This window comes from Macaca mulatta, chromosome 12, assembly GCF_049350105.2.
Source record: "Macaca mulatta isolate MMU2019108-1 chromosome 12, T2T-MMU8v2.0, whole genome shotgun sequence".
Lineage (NCBI taxonomy): Eukaryota > Metazoa > Chordata > Mammalia > Primates > Cercopithecidae > Macaca > Macaca mulatta.
The window spans coordinates 22,165,753-22,185,504 of NC_133417.1; the positions used below are offsets into that span (position 1 = coordinate 22,165,753).

The 19,752-nt window shown below is 39.6% G+C and overlaps 1 protein-coding gene across 3 annotated transcripts in view; it reads right to left on the reverse strand.

Moving 5' to 3' along the window:
- DPP10 (dipeptidyl peptidase like 10) overlaps positions 1-19,752 on the reverse strand; it is a 701,607-nt gene that overhangs the window by 430,074 nt on the left and 251,781 nt on the right.

Below are 19,752 nucleotides of genomic sequence, written 5' to 3' on the forward strand. Positions count from 1 at the left end.
GCAAGCTGTTGTTTACTACATGATTAAGGTAAAGGGACATTGGATTATGAATATTTCAGTTGCCACCTGTTTTCCTATCCAGCATCATTTTTCAATTTTCAAAACATCACATAGATGTTTATCTGTGGAATCATAAATAACTTAGATGATACTAAAGTTGTGCTTATCAACATTGAGTAACACACTTAACTTAAACCACTTCTAAGCAAGTTCCTCTTTTAATCATTTTCACTCCACTTCAGCTTCGTAGACTCCTTTTCTGAATCTATGTCATGATTTGAATGATTTGAATGGCATGAGATGAGATGGAGCACTGGGTCAATTTCGATCCTCTCTATGAAGTGTAGAAATAGGCAAATATGTTTCTTCTCTAATGCTGAAAACTTGCATAAGAGGTTATAATCAAGGGTTGATATATATGTATAAAAAAGGTTGCTGCTTGAGCTATCCACTAGAAGAGGGTTAATTCAGTAGAAATCTGCTTGCTGATATTAGGGAATGTCTTCACCCTATTATCCATTATTTTGAATTAATTCAAACATCTTTTCCATGAAATCATATAAGAGTCCAGATTAGATGATTTGGAATTCTCTTGTGACTCTAAAATGCTGCATTTCCTTGGTATGTAATTATCAATAAATGACACTCTGATTTAACATCACACAGTCAGGTGATTACTTATTGATGAGACTATATGCTTCTTTTTGAGAAATACTGTATCTCATACTTTGTGAAATTGCAGTATCTTATATACTATTAGACCACAATTTTCAATTTACGATTGGTAGGCTAGAATACTAATTATTATTGGGGTAGAATAAATTGTTAATTAAACTAAAGATGGTTCAGTTTAAAATGCTTCATATATACATATATCCCAATTTCTACCTCAAAATGTAGTTGTACACGTAAACTGAATGATCTTAAAGAACCAGAAAAAGAAAACTTCATATTAGACCAGTAGCTTTCCATATTTTTAAAACTCCCAAGTGTTTGTTCCTGTACTATTTTTCATTATGTTGTTTTTCAATGCCCACCCTATTCTCTGTAACATCCAGCATCATACTGTGCCAAGATTCTAAATGGGCCTCAATAAATAATGTTTAAAAGTGGTTGATTGATTATGTCTAATATTTGAGTTCTAATGAGTGTGCTTAAGCATTCAATGATAAAAAATCAGGTATTTTCTAAATGAGACCTATACCCTAACACTTAATCTCAATACTTTAATCTTTAAATTATGTCATTTAAGCATTTTAATATGACACTTCTCAGTTGTCTTCAATACCTCAAAATTTTAAAAATAAAATAATCTATTTGCAATTTACTTGTCTCTAGATTTAAAAGAGTTAATGACATCCAAAATCCTAAACTCTAACAACTAAATTTGTAGGGAGAAATTAAACCAAATTTTATCTAATGCACTTAGTTTATATGAGATGCCAAACACAGAGGAAAGAACACGGTATATGTTCAACATGCCACTATTTGTAGAATGATCACTTCTTAACTAAGATTACAAAGATTTTTATCACTATTCCATACCAAATACATTATTTTGCATTGCGATAGACTTTTACTGATATCTCTGCAAAATATTTTTCACCCTTTTGACCCAGCGTTTCCACTATGAACAGAGTTGTTTTGTAAACAAAAGAATATTACCACTCCCAATAACATCTGTCCAAATGCTTTTACTTAGAGAAAAATTAAAAAATTTTCCACTAGACAGGTGCCAGGAACATGTATTGGGGAAAGGACAGGCTCCTTAATAAATGGTGCTGGGAAAAATGGGATATACATATGCAGAAGAATGAAATTTGACCCCTATCTCTCACCATATACAAAATCAACTCAATATGGATTGTAGACTTAAATGTAAGACATGAACATAAGAAACTACTAGAAGAAAACATTGGGGAAATTCTTCAGGACATTAATCTGGGCAAAAATTTTTTGTGTTAAGATAGGCAATGAAAGCAAAGCAACAATAGACAAGTAGGATTACATCAAATTAAAAAGCTTCCGCAGAGCAAAGGAAATAAATCAACAAAGTAAAGAGCCAGCCAACAGAATATGATTATATTTGCAAATTATCCAAACAACAAGGCATTAATAATCAGAATATATAAGGAACTAAAACAACTCAGTAGCAAAAAAAAAAACAAAAAAACAAAAAACAAAAAACAATAATCCAATTAAAAATTGGCAAAAGATCCTAATAGACATTTCTCAAAAGAAGACATAAAGATGGTCAACAGGCATATGAAAATATGTTGAACATCACTAATCATCAGAGAAATTAGAATCAAACCATCTCATCACAGTTAAGAGCTGTTATCAAATAGACTAAAATTATGAATGCTAATGAGGATGTGGAGAAAGGGTAACTCTCACACACTGTTGCACACTGTTGGTGGGAATGTACATTAGTAGAGTCACTATGAAAAACAAACAATATAGTGTTCCTTCCCCAGAAAACTAAAAATAAAACTACCATATTATTCAATCAAACTGCTGGGTACATAGCCCAAGAAAGGAAATCAGCATGTCGAAGAGATATCTACACTCTTAGGTTTATTACAGCACTATACACAATAGCCAAGATACGGAATAACAGATGAATGAATAAAGAAACGTGATACATATGTGTGTGTGTGTGTGTGTGTGTGTAGAAATATTATTCAGCAATAAAAGAGAATAAAATCTTGTCATTTGCAGAAACATGGATGGAACTAGAAGTCATTACGTTAAGTGAAATAAACTAGTCACAGAAGTACAAATATTGCATTTTCTCACTCATGTGGAAGCTAAAAAAGTGGATCTCATGGAGATAGAGGGTAGAATGGTGGTTATCAGAGGCTGGGAAAGCTACTGTGGAGGGAGGGATGAAGAGAAGTTGGTTAATGGTGACAAAAATGCCATTAGAAGGAATAAATTCTAGTGATTGATAGTATAGTAGGTGGACGATAATTAACATTTTAAAATATATTTCAAAAAAGCAAGAAGAGAACTGAAACATTCCAAACACCAAGAAAAGATACAAGTTTGAGGTGATAAATATCCCAATTTCTCTAATTGGATCATTAAATCTTATATACATGCATCAAACTATCACATGTACCTTCAAAATATGTACAATATTATGTATCAGTAAAGAAATGAAAATTATTTTTTTAAAATAAGAAGAGTTCGTTAGTGCTTCCATTTGCTCCAATCTATGCCATGCATGTGTTTATTATTACAGCTCTTACCCTATTTTGCCTGCACTGGCAGCTTCTCAAGGATGTGGAAACAGTCTGATTCATCCAAGTATTGCCAGGACCCCATTCAATGTCTGATAAGTAAATGTTCAGTCAACTGCATTTAATAAAAAAGGACACAATTTACCTGGCCACGATATCAGCCAATGTTTCAGATGGTTGGTGATGGAGATTGAACTAATTTATCAAATTCTCAATTATAAATTAACAACATAATATCAAACTAAAATTATCCAGAAAATTTCATACTACAGCATCTTTTTTCCCCTATTTAATTTACTTTTGTTGCTTTTGCTGGGCTGTCTAATGTGTAAATTATACTATCATCATTACTCATATATGTATAGTAATTGATATTTTTCAGAAGCTCTTAATATTTACTACCTGAGCCTATCTCTGGGGCAAATTGAGCAGGAAGCTATGATCAATGTACCCACAGTGTACAGAAGTTATTTATTTAAAGATAAATAGATAATGACTGTTAGAGTCAGACCGGAATTCAAGTCTCCAGAAGTGTAGAAAATCTCATAAAACAAAAATTTGAATTTGTATTTGAGCATGGAAATCATGATACCTGAATGACACATGAAGAATGAATCTTATTAAATAAATTTAAATAAGAAGCTCATTTAGCTAACTTCACTATAGAAAACATCAGCCCTGTTGTTTCAAAAGCTTAAGAAAATAAACGCAGTTCTTAAAGAAATAGGAGAAAAATACTGAGTGTATTCAATTTGTGCACGCCTGAGGGTAGTTCTAGTGTAGAGAGCAGCCATATGTGAGCCTGATGTTCTATTTATAAAGTGAAATCAAGAGAGTATTAAACATTTAGTGAATGTGAAATCTCACTAGAAAAAAAAAAAAAAAACTGTGTCACACAGAGAATGGTATATTGCTTGTGGGATTAATTACATGATGAGAACAGAATATTTTGTTTAGATATAGATATGCCTTTGACTTTATATGTATATGCACACACACGTGTATATGTATTTATATATTTACACACACACAGAAACACACATACACACAAATAGCTAAAGTAGCCCTGCCTGAACAGAGAATTATTAAGATAACAGAAATTAATGAAATCAGTGAAAATCTCTTCAGTGGTTTTTAATTGGCTGTAAATATATAGAACACCCACCTAAATCACAATCCATAATATTGATTGTATTTATACATTGCTAATACAGTGGCATGAAAATGAAAAATGCCCTTCTTTCATAGCCCATGAAACATTTATAAAAATTGTTACATAAGGACAAAGGGAAAATAACACTAATAAAATAAATACACAGACTGAATTCTCCAGCTATGACTGTTAACACAATAACGATGTGGCCTCTCAAGCACAAGAGCAAATATGGTCTCCAATCCTTACTGTCTGACAGAAAACAGAATCCCTTTGCTCATGGCAGGGAGAGTGGGAGATTCTGCTCTGTTTGGTTTAGATGACAAGGCACTTGGATCACTATATCATGAAGGATGTGGTAGGCCATCAATCTGGACAACAACTAGTTGCACGACTTCTCAATCTTGGCACTACTGACATTTTGGACCAAATAATTATTTGTTAAGGGAGGGCTTTCCTGTGCATAAAAGATGTTTAGCAGCATTTGTAGTCTCTACCCACTAAATAACAGTAGCTCTCCCATATTTGTGACAATCAATAATGTCTCATTGTTTCATGTCTGCTGAAAGGCAACATTGCCTTATTGATAACTACTGAGCTAAAAGGCACACACACACATACACACACACACACACACACAAAATTGCCTATGGATTTTAAACAAGAATTTCTCAGAAGTAATTCAGGTTAACAAAATTGAACTTGAATTGACCAATTATTTTGTGTATCAATAGCAATCTATAGTATAACAGAAGGAAATGGTCCCTTTATATGATCATGTCTAATTCTTTAAAGTCACAGATGAAAAAACTAAACTCACCTTAGTATGAATGGCTTTCCTCAAGTCCCTCATACAGCTAGACAGTAGCCAAACAAGCAGAACCAACGAGAGCAAAACCAATTCTTTCTTTTAATGAATATCTCCCACATTTGAAATCTTTAATTTTAAGAAGTATTTCCTAAAATAAATTATATCATCTTTCTTTCAGATTTTAGCCAAGCTCATAATAGCTTACATAAAGTATGAGTCAACTGTCGAGGTCTGTCGTGAATAGCATTCCTGCTAACATAATTAAGTGTACTTATCCATAAACTTGATGCTTTCTAAGGAAGGCAACTAATAGATAACAAAAGTCTCAGGGTAGAAAAATTGAGAACAAATGTTGACTATATCATTTGAAATCCCTTTTTTGGGGTAATTGTGTTTGGTTTGCTTTTCTATCTGGAGTATGGGTAATTTATAGAGCTTTGCTTACTATGTTTAATGGCATGATTTTTATCAGTATAAAGTATACAGATTTCCTGCTTCCCTTGGAAAGCAGCTTATTTGACTTACTATCAATAATTCTGATGTTATTCTAATCGAATTCCAAATCCCACTTTAAAGATATCTTGTAGAAATGAAGATTCAGAACACTAGTGTTCAAAATGTAGTTCACATGAAAATTTAGGCAGATGCAAGTGCCTGCTTGTTCTACTTTTAAATTCAGATCTATGGGGAGTGAACGGACAATACTGGGCCTAGAATGGAAGGGTGATATCCAAAGTGTGTGCATTTGGGGCAAGCTGGTCCACAAACACAAGAAAAGTGATCTGGTTAGACCTCTATACATGTTGGAGACCAGCACTGAATATGATTAGCACAATGGAGAGCCCAGGAGGGCTTGCAGAGATGTGAGAAATTCTTTTAGATTCTCATTCCTAAAGCTCTAAAGAGACATGTGCTTTTTTGTCAATTCCCACTCAGAGATCATTGGCTTTAGGCAGAATGCTGTAGGTAGTGCTATCTCTATACCACTGCAGTATCAGAATTCATGCTTGCAGTCCATGTTTATTTTTTTCCTCATCTACATCCTGACCTAGTAACATGCAGGAATTTCTGTTGGGATTCCTGATTCCATTATGTGGTTATCTTACGCCACTGTGGGCACCAACATTTCATCCTTTGGTCCTTTCACTTCATTGTCTACTCCTTGATACTCAAACTGATGCTCAGGTAACAGTACTGCTTGTTTCTTACAGTGATGGACTTGTCCTCCAGACTCTTGAAAGCCTCTCATGACTGTTTTCAATCCTTAGATCTCTGGTCAAGACAAGTTGGCTCATATTTATCACAGAATTCCTGGATTCCTTCACTTTTGTGAGATGTATCAGTTCATGAAGAATCACAGTGCATTGTCATGAATAATAACTCTGGGTCTCTACATTGATATTGTCTTATTTTTATTCTCTTAAGAAGCTAGGATCACATCTGTTTAACCAACCTAATATAACATGTCTGGCAGAGTACTGCATGCAGATTGGATCTTAATAAATGAGGAGGGAAATTTATGCCACCTTACTCCAATATGTTTCATTTAAGATTATAGAGTAACTGCCCTCTCCAAAAAAAAAAAAAAAAAAAGAAGTGTTCCCATTTAAGGCCTACTTGTCAAATACTATGAATGTAGGAGTCGAGTGAGCAGTAAAACACAGAGCAATTTGCTCATCTACCATTTTATGGACGCTGGCAATGTGCTGTCTTTATTAAAGTCAAATATGAAAAGAACACCATTCTTGAAAAAGTACCGCCCAAAGCTTTTGGGCAGAAAGTTCAATACAATGCAAAAACCTGAGATTATCAATTTAGTTGTTTCTTTATATATAATGTAAAAGGAGTAACATTTTCTAATTTTTTCTCCTGAAATATATTAAATCGTTTGTTTGTATTACCTCATCTACTTTATTTCTAGTACATAGCTGAATTCCACAAATACTTGAATATTTTGATGGACAAAGACTTTAAAAATCTATCGAGATGTAAAGAAGCCTCAATATTATTATTATCCAATGTTTTAAATGTTAAATCTCATTTTCCTCTATAATACATTCACAGATAAAATAAGCCTGTTTTTATGTTTCTGTGCTTCATAATGTTACATTATGAAGATTAATTTCATATTCATTAATTATTAAGAATTAAAGAAAGTCCAACTGTGGATCTGGCACTATTGTAGCAATCTTAGAATTGTCTAGTCCAGGAACATTTCCAATATTTGAGCATTGACCTTGTATTCATTCAGTTAAAGCTAAATATTAATAGCAAACATCAATTTGTGTGACAATTAATTTCATCAATGGATAGATTTGCTCATTAAAAAATCTTAAATCAGTTCCAAATCGACTTCCATCTAACCTCAAACTACAGTTCCTAGTTTATTAATTCATTTATTTTATTTCCCAACTAGTGGTTTCAGGTATTTGCAAAAGAATACCACACAGACCGTGTGTCCCTGCTCTTTTTTGAAGGCCTTCAAAATGAAATGTTTTCTTTTACCCCTTGTCATAAAAAATGTCTTTGCACTTCCAGTTACACTCCTCTAAACATGCTCCAGGTTGTTCATAAACATTTTTAGATAATGAAAACAAGAACTGCACATGCTACTATAGACATTACTTTTTCGACAGAGTGTGATGACCCCAAGTGTCATTCAAGATTCTGTATGACTGTTAATAAATATTTGTCCCATATCTACCTTACACTGTCAACATTTCCAACTTAATTCTTAATTGTTGCCTTTGTTGAGGAGAAGGTTATGTTTCCATGTGTTTTACTGACAAAGTGAACCAAACGAAGGTTCTAGACAAGATTAAACGCTGGGGAAGGGACATATAAGCCATTCACTTAATGTTCATTTTCATTGTAAAATACACATGAGATTTTTAAAGTCCTGAGGACACTCTGGGTATTGTCTCTAGAATACATCAATCAGCTTTTATTACTAAGCACATAAAATAAATCCTTCTTCTTTTGAGTTCTTCTTATATGCCAGACATAATGGAATCCCATTTTTGGACATTATGTTATATATTTTTAAACCTCATTACTACTCTGTTTTAAGATCACATATTACCATGTCATTTATTTTTCCAAAACATTTTATTAATGCTAGCTTGTTGAATTTTACATAGCTCTGTGAGCCTCCTTTCTCACATGAGGAGTATATTAATAAATAAAATGCAGCTTAAACATTACAGTAGCCTCCAAATAAGAAAAGCAGATGCACGTATACAATTTTTATTTTTTTCTTTTTATTTAATATACTTTAAGAGTAGTAAGAAAAGCTTAGAGAAAAAAAATTCCTTACATGTATAAAGCAAAAAACTCTACAAAAAGGCCTCCTTTATTTACTAAAATTTTATTAACTAAAATAATTACAGTTAATCATTTCTATTTCTTTTTTATGTGTTTCTATTTTTCTTCCTTATGTATATTTCTTCAATCCTTTTTGTTTTTCCCTTTATTTTTCTTACGTAGCTACCTGATATAATCTGAATATTTGTTGCTACCCAAATCTCATGTAGAAATGTAATCACAGTAAAAAGTAAAGTAGAGGTTTCTCTTCAAAGATACTTTCCTCCCCATCTAAATATAAGGTCCCATTCCAGCCAATAAAAACCATACACAGCAGCAGAGGGGACATATCAGGTTATAAATAGCCCTATCTCCTTTGTTCAATATACTCTCGTGGCAAAACTGCTGGTGAGTGTACCCTTTATGCAGAAAGTAAAAATGGACTTGCTGAGGAAATTAAATGTATGTTCAAGTGCTATTTCTTTATGGCACTGGGAAACAAGCATTTCTAAAATCACCAATGTTGGAGGTGGGGCCTGGTAGGAGGGGTTTCAGTCATCTGAATAGATTCCTCATGGCTTGGTGCTGTCCTTGCAAGATCTGGTTGTTTAAAGTGTTTGGCACCTCCCCTACCTCTCCCTTGCTCCTGTTCACACCATGTGTGGTGCAAGCTCCTGCTTTGCCTTCTGCCATGAGTAAAAGCTGCCTGAGGTCTCCCTAGAAGCCAAGCAAATGCGAGCACTATGCCTGCACAACCTGTAGAACCATGAACCAATGAAAACTCTTTTCTTTATAAATTACCCAGTCTCAGGTATTTCTGATAGCAAAGCAAGAACAGCCCAATACAGAAAATTGGTACCAAGGCATAGGGCATTGTTATAAAAATACCTGAAAATGTGGAAGCAGCTTTGGAACTGGTTAATGGGCTGAGGCTGGAATAGTGTGGAGGGTTCAGAATAAGATGGGAAGATGAGGGAAAGTTTAGAAGTTCATAGAGACTGGTTAAATAGTGGTGATCAAAATTCTGATAGTGATTGTTAGGCAGGAATCTAGACCCAACATAGCAGTATCACCGGGCGTGGCAGGCCCTTTGTTAGGACTTCCTGCCCTTCACTTCCTGCTAAGACTCTCAGTGCGTGAAAAAAACCCATGCCCCCCAAAGAACCCCTGCTCTGCGCAATCTCCTGGACACTTCATTCCCCAGAAATCAAAACCTCACTCAGGAAAATCGAAACCTACAAACCCTGCCTACCTCGCCCTATAAAAGTCCCCCCATACCCGCCCTGAGTACGACTTCCTCGGCCCTCCCCCTAGAGGACCGGTGAACTTCGCCTGCGAGCCCAATAAAGGATACCCTTATTCTCATCTGCCTCGTGTCTTCTTGCTCGGCTCTCCATTTACATTACATTGGTGCCGAAACCCGGGAGGAGACCCCTCCCCGGACCCCTGACGTTTCCGGCAGGCTCTCCTCCCCCAGAGCCAAGACCTCCTCTCCCAGCCAGGAGCTGTTTCACCAAATCGGAGACGCAATTTGATCACTGCTGGTTAAGTTTTCCCCCATCCTGCAGGCTGCCAGAATCCCTGCCCGAAATGTGCGTGGCCGTGTCAGGGCTTCCCCCATCCGTAGAAGCCACCGTATCCCACACTCCAGGAGGCAGTGGGAGGACGCTCCAGTTGCCTCTGGACTGCCTGCCTCAGGACCATGGGGGCTGCCCAGTCCAAATCAGACCCAAAATCCCCTCTGGGGTGCCTCTTGGCTAATTTCCAGACTTTAGGTCTCAGCCAAGACCTAAAGCGAAAGCGGCTTATTTCCTTCTGCACAGTGGCATGGCCGCAGTATAAATTAGATAATCAGTCTCAGTGGCCTGCAGAGGGCACTCTAGACTTTAACATTCTCACCGATCTGACCAACTTCTGCAAGAGACTAAGCAAATGGTCCGAGGTACCCTATGTTCAGGCCTTTTAGGACTTCCGTTCCCACCGGAGGTCTGCGCCTGATGTTCATTGGCCCAGGTCTTGCTCGCGAAATCTCCTCCCTCAAGCAAGGAGAGGGACAATTCTCCCTCTTTCTCTGAGCCTGCTGATACTCTTTCCCTGCACCCCCTTGGTCCCCCGCTGAAACTTCCACCTATCAATCTCTTCGCACACAAGGCAAATAGTTCTTAGACCAAGGAAATTATCTCCTTCCAGCCTCACAGGCCCATTCTATTCTGTCATCATTTCATAACCTCTTCCATGTAAGTTACAAGCCGCTAGCCCGTCTCTCAGAATCTCTCATTTCCTTTCCATCATGGAAATCTGTCCTAAAGGAGATCACTTCTCAATGTTCCATCTGCTATTCTACTGCCCCTCAGGGATTGTTCAGGCCCCTTCCCTTTCCTACACATCAAGCTCGAGGATTAGACCCTGCCCAGGACTGGCAAATTGACTTTACTCACATGCCCCAAGTCAGAAAACTAAAATATCTCTTAGTCTGGGTAGATACTTTCACTGGATGGGCAGAGGCCTTTCCCACAGGGTCTGAGAAGGCCACTGCGGTCATTCCTTCCCTTCTGTCAGACATAATTCCTCAGTTTGGCCTTCCTACCTCTATACAGTCTGATAACGGACCAGCCTTTAATAGTCAAATCACCCAAGCAGTTTCTCAGGCTCTTAGTATTCAGTAAAACCTTTATATCCTTTACCGTCTTCAATCTTCAGGAAAGGTAGAATGGACTAATGGTCTTCTAAAAACACACCTCACCAAGCTCAGTCACCAACTTAAAAAGGACTAGACAACACTTTAACCACTTTCCTTTCTCAGAATTCAGACCTGTCTTCGGAATGCTACAGGTTACAGCCCATTTGAGCTCCTGTGGGACCAACTTAGACTGCACCCCAAAAAAACTTTCATCCCTACTGTCTTCTGTCTAGTCATACTCCTATTCACCATTCTCAACTACTCATAAATGCCCTGCTCATGTTTACACTGCTAGTTTACACTGTTTCTCCGAGCCATCACAGCTGATATCTCCTAGTGCTATCCCAAGCCGCCACTCTAAATTCCCTGTTAAAGTAAATAATCTTTGCTAGCAAGGCTATGCTGAGCCTCCTTAAGCACTCTCTAATTAGATGTCCTAGGTCCTCCCAATTCTTAGTCCTTTAATACCTGTTTTCTCTCCTTTTCTTATTCAGACCTTGTGTCTTCTGTTTAGTTTTTTAATTCATACAAAACCGCATCCAGGCCATCACCAATCATTCAATACGACAAATGTTTCTTCCAATGGCCCCACACTTATCTCCCTTTGCTGACTCTCGTTTCGCCTGCACCCAGGTGAAATAAACAGCTATGTTGCTCACACAAAGCCTGTTTGGTGGTCTCTTCACATGGGCGTGCATGACATTTTGGTGCCGTGACTCCAAATAGCCAGAAAACGGTACTTTCAATATTTTCCATCCTACAAGAGCTAAATAATTCTTGTCATAAAGTGGGCAAATGGTCTGAGGTGCCTGACATCCAGGCATTCTTTTACACATCAGTCCCTCCCTAGTCTCTGTTCCCAATGCAACTTGTCCCAAATCTTCCTTCTTTCCCTCCCGCCTGTCCCCTCAGTCCCAACCCCAAGCGTCGCTGAGTCTTTCTAATCTTCCTTTTCTACAGACCCCTCTGACCTCTTCCCTCCTCACCAGGCCGAGCTAGGTCCCAATTTTTCCTCAGCCTCTGCTCCCCTACCCTGTATCTTTTTATCACTCCCCTCCTCACACCCAGTCTGGCTTAGTTTCATTCCACGACTAGCCCTCCCCCACCTGCCCAGCAATTTCCTCTTAAAAAAGTGGCTAGAGCTAAAGGCATAGTCAAGGTTAATGTTGCTTTTTCTTTATCTGACCTCTCCCACATCAGTTAGCGTTTAGGCTCTTTTTCATCAAATATGAAAAACTTAGCCCAGTTCATGGCCCGTTTAGCAGCAACCCTGAGACACTTTTCAGCCCTAGACCCTCAAAGGTCAGAAGGCTGACTTATTCTCAATATGCATTTTATTTTATTACCCAATCTGCTTCTGACATTAAATAAAGCTCCAAAAATTAAATTCCAGCCCTCAAACCCCACAACAGGACTTAATGAACCTCGCCTTCAAGGTGTACAATAATAGAGTAGAGGCAGCCGAGTAGCAACTTATTTCTGAGTTGCAATTCCTTGCCTCCACTGTGAGACAAACCCCAACCACATCTCCAGCACACAACCCCAAACGCCTGAACCGCAGCTGCCAGGGGTTCCTCCAGAACCTACTCCCCAAGGAGCTTGCTACAAGTGCCAGAAATCTGACCACTGGGCCAAGGAATGCCCGCAGCCCGGGATTCCTCCTAAGCCATGTCCCATCTGTGCGGGACCCCACTGGAAATCGGACTGTCCAACTCACCTGGCAGCCACTCCCAGGGCCCCTGGAGCTCTGGCCCAAGGCTCTCTGACTGACTCCTTCCCAGATCTTCTCAGCTTAGCAGCTGAAGACTGACGCTGCCCCATCACCTCGGAAGCCTCCTGGATCATCACAGATGCTTTGGGTAACTCTTACAGTGGAGGGTAAGTCTTTCCCCTTCTTAATCAATACGGAGGCTACTCACTCCACATTACCTTCTTTTCAAGGGCCTGTTTCCCTTGCCTCCATAACTGTTGTGGGTGTTGACGGTCAGGCTTCTAAACCTCTTAAAACTACCCAACTCTGGTGCCAACTTGGACAACATTCTTTTATGCATTCTTTTTTATCCTCACCTGCTCAGTTCCCTTATTAGACCAAGACATTTTAACTAAATTATCTGCTTCCCTGTCTATTCCTAGGCTACAGCCATACCTCATTGCTACCTTTTCCCCCAGTTCAAAGCCTTCTTCACATCCTCCCCTCATACCCCCCAACCTTAACCCCCAAGTATAGGACACCTCTACTCCCTCCTTGGTGACTGATCATGCACCCCTCACCATCTCATTAAAACCTAATCACCCTTACCCCACTCAATGCCAATATCTCATCCTGCAGCACGCTTTAAAAGGATTAAAGCCTGTTATCACTTGCCTGCTACAGCATGGGCTTTTAAAACCTATAAATTCTCCTTTCAATTTCCCCATTTTACCTGTCCTAAAACCAGACAAGGCTTACAGGTTAGTTCAAGATCTGCACCTTACCAACCAAATTGTTTTGCCTATCCACCCCATGGTGCCAAACCCATATACTCTCCTATCCTCAATACCTCCCTCCACAACCCATTATTCTATTCTAGATCTCAAACATACTTTCTTTACTATTCCTTTACACCCTTCATCCCAGCCTATCTTTTGCTTTCACTTAGACTGACCCTGACACCCATCAGGCTCAGCAAATTACCTAGGCTCTACTGCCACAAGGCTTCACAGACAGCCCCCCATTACTTCAGTCAAGCCCAAATTTCTTCCTCATTTGTTACCTGTCTCGGCATAATTCTCATAAATACAAAATTACTCTCCCTGCTGATCGTGTTCAGCTAATCCCTCAAACCTCAATCCCTTCTACAAAACAACTCCTTTCCTTCCTAGGCATAGTTAGTGTGGACAGAATTCTTACACAAAAGCTAGGACCGCATCCTATAGCCTTTCTGTCCAAACGACCTTACTGTTTTAGCCTAGCCTTCATGTCTGCATGCAGTGGCTGCCACTGCTTTAATACTGTTAGAGGCCCTAAAAATCACAAACTATGCTCAACTCTCTACAGTTCTCATAACTTCCAAAATCTATTTTTCTTCCCCCAACCTTTGCTCAAGACAACGCTTAAGCTGATAAGGAAACTAAAAAAGCAGCCATCAAAAGGCATCAGATCCCATCGCTCAGGACAATGCTTATGCTGATAAGTTAGCTAAAAATGCAGCTAGCTTCCAACTTCTATCCCTCATGGCAGTTTTCCTCCTTCACATCGGCCACACCCACCTGCTCCCCCGCAGGAGGAATGTCTTAGCTATGTACTTTATTTCTCAATGGGCTCCGGATATCCGAAAAAAATTAAAAATGGTGGAGGATGGCCCTCAAACTCCCATCCAGGATTTAGTCAAACTGGCCTTCAGGGTCTACAACTCCAGGGAGGAAGCCGCTGAGGCTCAGCAACAGGTGAGGCTAAAACAGAACGTAGACCTCCAAACCCAGGCCTTGGTAGCAGCCCTGAGGCCGGCCGGCTCCAGGAGCTCTCCGAGAGGAGGTACTCCCCAAGCACCACCTGGTGCCTGCTTCAAGTGGGGCAACAAAGGCCACTGGGCCAGGCAGTGCCCCAACCCTGAGGAGCCAACTCGCCCCTGTCCGAGCTGTTGGCAGATGGGCCACTGGAAGTTGGACTGCCCCAACCTGAGGACAGTCGCTACGCCTCCATGTGACGACCCTCCTCCAGGTACTGGAGGCACATGCCAGCTCCTCGACACCGATGAAAATTAAAAGGCCCAGGCTAGAAAATCTTTCCTACTGTGGAGGCCCAGGCTGGAAAGTCTCTCCTACTCTCACCGAGCCCAGGGTTACGCTCCAGGCAGCGGGTAAGTGCATATCCTTCCTTATGGACACAGGAGGCTACCTACTCTGTTTTGCCTTCCTCCAGTGGCCCCAGCTATCCCTCCGCTGTCACGGTCATAGGAATTGATGGCACTCCCTCCACCTACTGCCAGACTCCTCCTCTGTCTTGCTGCCTGGATGGCTCCCTCTTCTCGCACTCATTTCTTTTCATTCCTTCAGGCCCAGTCCCCTTGTTAGGATGAGACCTCCTCTCCAAGCTAAAGGCCTCAGTTCACCTCTGGCCCAACCCTTCCTCACACCTCATGCTCCTCTTTCCTCTCCTCTCACCTAATAAACCCTGCCAGGCTGATACTTCACTCCTGGTTTTTGGTCCCCAAGACTCCACCAGAGAAACCTCGGATCAGGGCCCTCACTTAGGTGGTGGCAGTTGTCTATGGCCGGTTAGGTCCTACCCTTTCTAAGCCCCTTACTAATCATTGGCTTCTTGCTACTCATAGCTCTCTGTGTCCTCTGCTTCATCCAGGACCGCATGAAAGAAGTCTCCTGGGTCACTGTCAATCAGATGCTACTCCATCCCTATATCCAAGTTCTGACCTCTGAAGGACCCCACAATGACCTATACCAGCAAGAAGCAGCCAGATGAACACATCACCCCTTTTTCTTATTAGAAAGAGGTCAGAATGTTAGGCAGGAATCTAGACCCAACATGGCGGTATCACCCGGCATGGCAGGCCCTTTGTTAGGACTTCCTGCCCTTCACTTCCTGCTAAGACTTTCAGTGCGTGAAAAAAGCCCACGCCCGCCAAAGAACCCCTGCTCTGTGCAAGCTCCTGGACACGTCATTCCCCAGAAATCAAAAACCTCACTCAGGAAAACTAAAACCTGCAAACTCTGCCTACTTCGCCCTATAAAAGGCCCCCGATATCTGCCCCGAGCACAACTTCCTCGGCCCTCCCCCTAAAGGACCAGTGAACCTCGCCCGCAAGCCCAATAAAGGAGACCCTTGCTCTCATCTGCCTCGTGTCTTCTTGCTCAGCTCCCCATTTATATTACAGTGATATGGACAGTGAAGTCCAGGCTGCTGAGGTTTCAGATGGAAATGAGGAACTTATTGGGAACTGAAGCAAATGTCATGTGTGTTATGCCTTAGCAAATATCTTGGCTGGATTGTATTCATGCCCTAAGGATCTGTGGAAGTTTGAACTTCAGAGAGATGATTTAGGGTATCTGACAGAAGAAACTTCCAAGCAGCATAGCATTCAAGAAGTTCTCTGGCTGCTTCTAACAGCCAGCTTCAAATGCAGGAGCAAAGAAATGACTTAAATTTGGAAGTTATATTTAAAACGGAAGCAGGACATAAAAATTTGGAAAATGTGCAGCCTGCCTGTGGGGTAGAAACAAAAAGCCCATTTTTAGGAGAAGAATTCAAGCAGGCTGTGCAGCAATCACTTACTAAAGAAATTTGCATAACTAAAAGGGAGTCAAGTGCCAATAGCCAAGACAATGAGAAAAAGGACTCCAAGGCATTCAGAGATCTTCTAGGCAGCCCCTTACATCAGAGGCCCAGGGGGACTGAATGGTTTTGGTGGTGTGGGAATCGGCCCAGAGTGCTACTGCCCAGTGTTACCCCAGGAGGCTCCTGCTAACATAATGGCTGTTGTGGTTCCAGTCACCACTCAGAGGCCTCACAGTACAGCTTGGGCCATTCCAGAGAGCATAAGCCACCATAAGCCTTGGTGACTTCCAAGTAGTATTAAGCCTGCAGGCATGCACAGTGCAAGAGTGAAGGTTTGGCAATCTCACCCTGGATTTCAGACAAAGTATGAGAGAGGCTGGGTAACCAGGCAGAAGCCTGCTGTAGGGGCAGAGCCCTCACAGAGAAACTCTACCAGGGTAGTGCTGTGGGGAAATGTGGGGTTAGGACTCCCTCACAGAGTCCCAGCTTGGACACTGCCTAGTGGAGCTGTGGGAAGGCAGCCACCATCCTCCAGACTCCAGACAGGTGGTGGCAACAGCAGCTTGAAACTTCAGTGTGGAAAAGACGCAGGAGCAATGCTTCCCAAAGCCCTGGGTGCCCACCCCTTGCAGCTGTGTGCCCTGTATGTGGGACATTTCATCAAAGGAGAGTATTTGGGAGCTTTAAGACATAACAACTACCCTGCTGAGTTTTACACTTGCATGGGGCCTGTAGCCCCTTTCTTTTGGCTGATTTCTCCATTTGGGAATGGGAATGTTTACCAAATTCCTATAATCTCATTGTATCTTGTAAGTAAATAAGTTAATTTTTATTCTACAGGTTTATAGGTAGAAAAGATTTGCCTTGTCTCAGATGAGATTTTAAACTTTGAACTTCTGAATTAACTCTGGAGTGAGTTAAGACTTTGGGGGACTATTCAGAAGGCATGATTGTATTTAACAGTGTGAGAAGCGTAAGAGATGTGTGGAGGTCGGGGCAGAAAGATATAGTTTGGATGTTTGACCCCACTCAAATGTCATGTTGAAATGTGATCTCTAGTGTTAGAGGTGGTACCTGGTGGGAAGTGTTTGGGTCATGGAGATGGATCCCTCATTAGTTTAGTGCTGCCGTCATGGTAGTAAGCCAGTTCTCATGAGATTTAGTTGTTTAGTATTGTGGTACCTCCCCCATTCTCCCTTGCTCTTGCTTTTCCCATGTGACATGCCTCCTCCCCCTTCACCTTCTACCATGAGTAAAAGCTCCCTGAGGCCTCCTCAGAAGCTCAGCAGATGCCAGTGTTATGCTTGTACAGCCTGCAGATCCACGAGCCAATTAAACATTTTTTATTTATAAATTACCCAGTCTCAGGTATTTATTCATAGTAATGCAAAAAATGGCCAAATACACTATCAATTAATGAATCAATCACTTATCTATCTTTTTAAAGAAGATGAAAACTGGTTAATTTTCAACATATACTACATGTGCTTCATTTAAGTGGAATAGTGTTCTATTATAAAGAGCTACCTATTCTTTAGCCACTCCCTTATTTGCTGAACTTTGTTTCAATTTGTGTTCATTGTAAATAATTACACAAGAAATACTCTTATGAATATACCTCTGAGTATGAGGAATTTTGAAGGCTAGGTTACTAGAAATGTCATTGCTAGTGAAAAGGTAAGTACCTCAGAATTATATTAGAAACTATATTATTAGTTCCTCCCCTCCCCTCATGAAATAGCAGCAACAAAAACAACATAAAAATTATACTTTCACAGAATACACAATAGTACTTACTTGGAAATAAGAATTTGCAATCAAGTTCAAAATCATTTTTAATACCTAGAGAAGTTTCTAGAATTGTCTAGCATCCATCTATCCAACTACCCCTTGTCATCTCATTCAATTTGGCAAACTCATAACTTCTCTATGGAAAATAGTCAGTTAGATTATTAAATAAACCCTTTAAGGGGCCAGCACCTCCTATCCAATTGCAGTTTTTGCTAGAGACCCTCATTCATCTGTGCTTTTTTCTCTTTTATGAACTTGTTCATTGATTAATTCCCCAGAAAGCTATCTGCATTTCAGAGACACTATATTCATTCTCCACTCATTCCCCAACTATTCTACTTCTCTCTTCCTTTCAAATGAATATGCCCGTGTTTTACCTTTCACAGATGTCAGGCAAGGTAGAGTACCCATTAGTGCAGAGGCAACACAATCCCTTTCTACAGACAATCAATCATATTCTGTTAGTCAGAATCTCAAATCACTTAAATTGATCTTAGGAATAGATAACATGCCTCTTATCTTAGTGACAGGTATCAATGAAGTAAAGGTGAGATCTTAAGTATTAGATGTATCAGCTACCTACGTTCCGTAATATAAACACATTTTTAATCATCCTATTGTATAAGTGACTGTGCATATGCATTTTATGCTTCTGAATTTTAATTTATATTTATCCTTATCTATATTTATTTTAAAAATACATCGTCCTAGACAAAAGAAATATAAAACTGAGGCAAACAAGAAGTAACAAAGTGACTACAAAGCAGTAATTGGATGTAACAGACTTCTAGGAGCCATGTCAATAGTTTCTCTTTGTTTTTTTAAAAATATTGTCTCCCCCACCCCACTTGCTGAGAATTTATATTGACAGTACACCAAGGCAGAATAATCTGTGGCAAAAATAATAACATTTTAGAAAATAATAAAATTAAATGTTTGAAAGTCATTAAGTTATATATTCTAATCCAATCATTATTTTAAAATAAAAAAGTTCTGTACATTAGTAAGTATTTTCAGGAAACATAGTGAGTTCTGGCCTAATGCAAAAACTATTGCCATACAAATGTAAAACTTAAATTTTACATATAATAATAATACTTTTTAAAAAAACAATATTGAATAGTAAAAACATTTGGTTACACTTGGAATTGTTTTTAACAATACTGGATGCTGACTCTTTTGGTTGTCTTTGTAAGGGGTATTTCTTTTCTTGTCATAATGTCTTATTATTTGATTAGCTATGGTTCTGGCCAGGTTGGAGGAAAGTAACAGACAGTCCAACAGAGATTGTGGCTCCATAGATTCCAACGATTCTGGTAAAATGCTGAATGATCAGATCCTGAAGATGAGCTGCCCTGGAAAGTGCTGGTATTTGATAGTTGTACCTGAAGAGTTTGGCATAACAATGAATGCAATTTATAGATTTTCTTTCTTTCTTTTTTTCTTCTTTCTTTCTTTCTTTCTTTCTTTCTTTCTTTCTTTCTTTCTTTCTTTCTT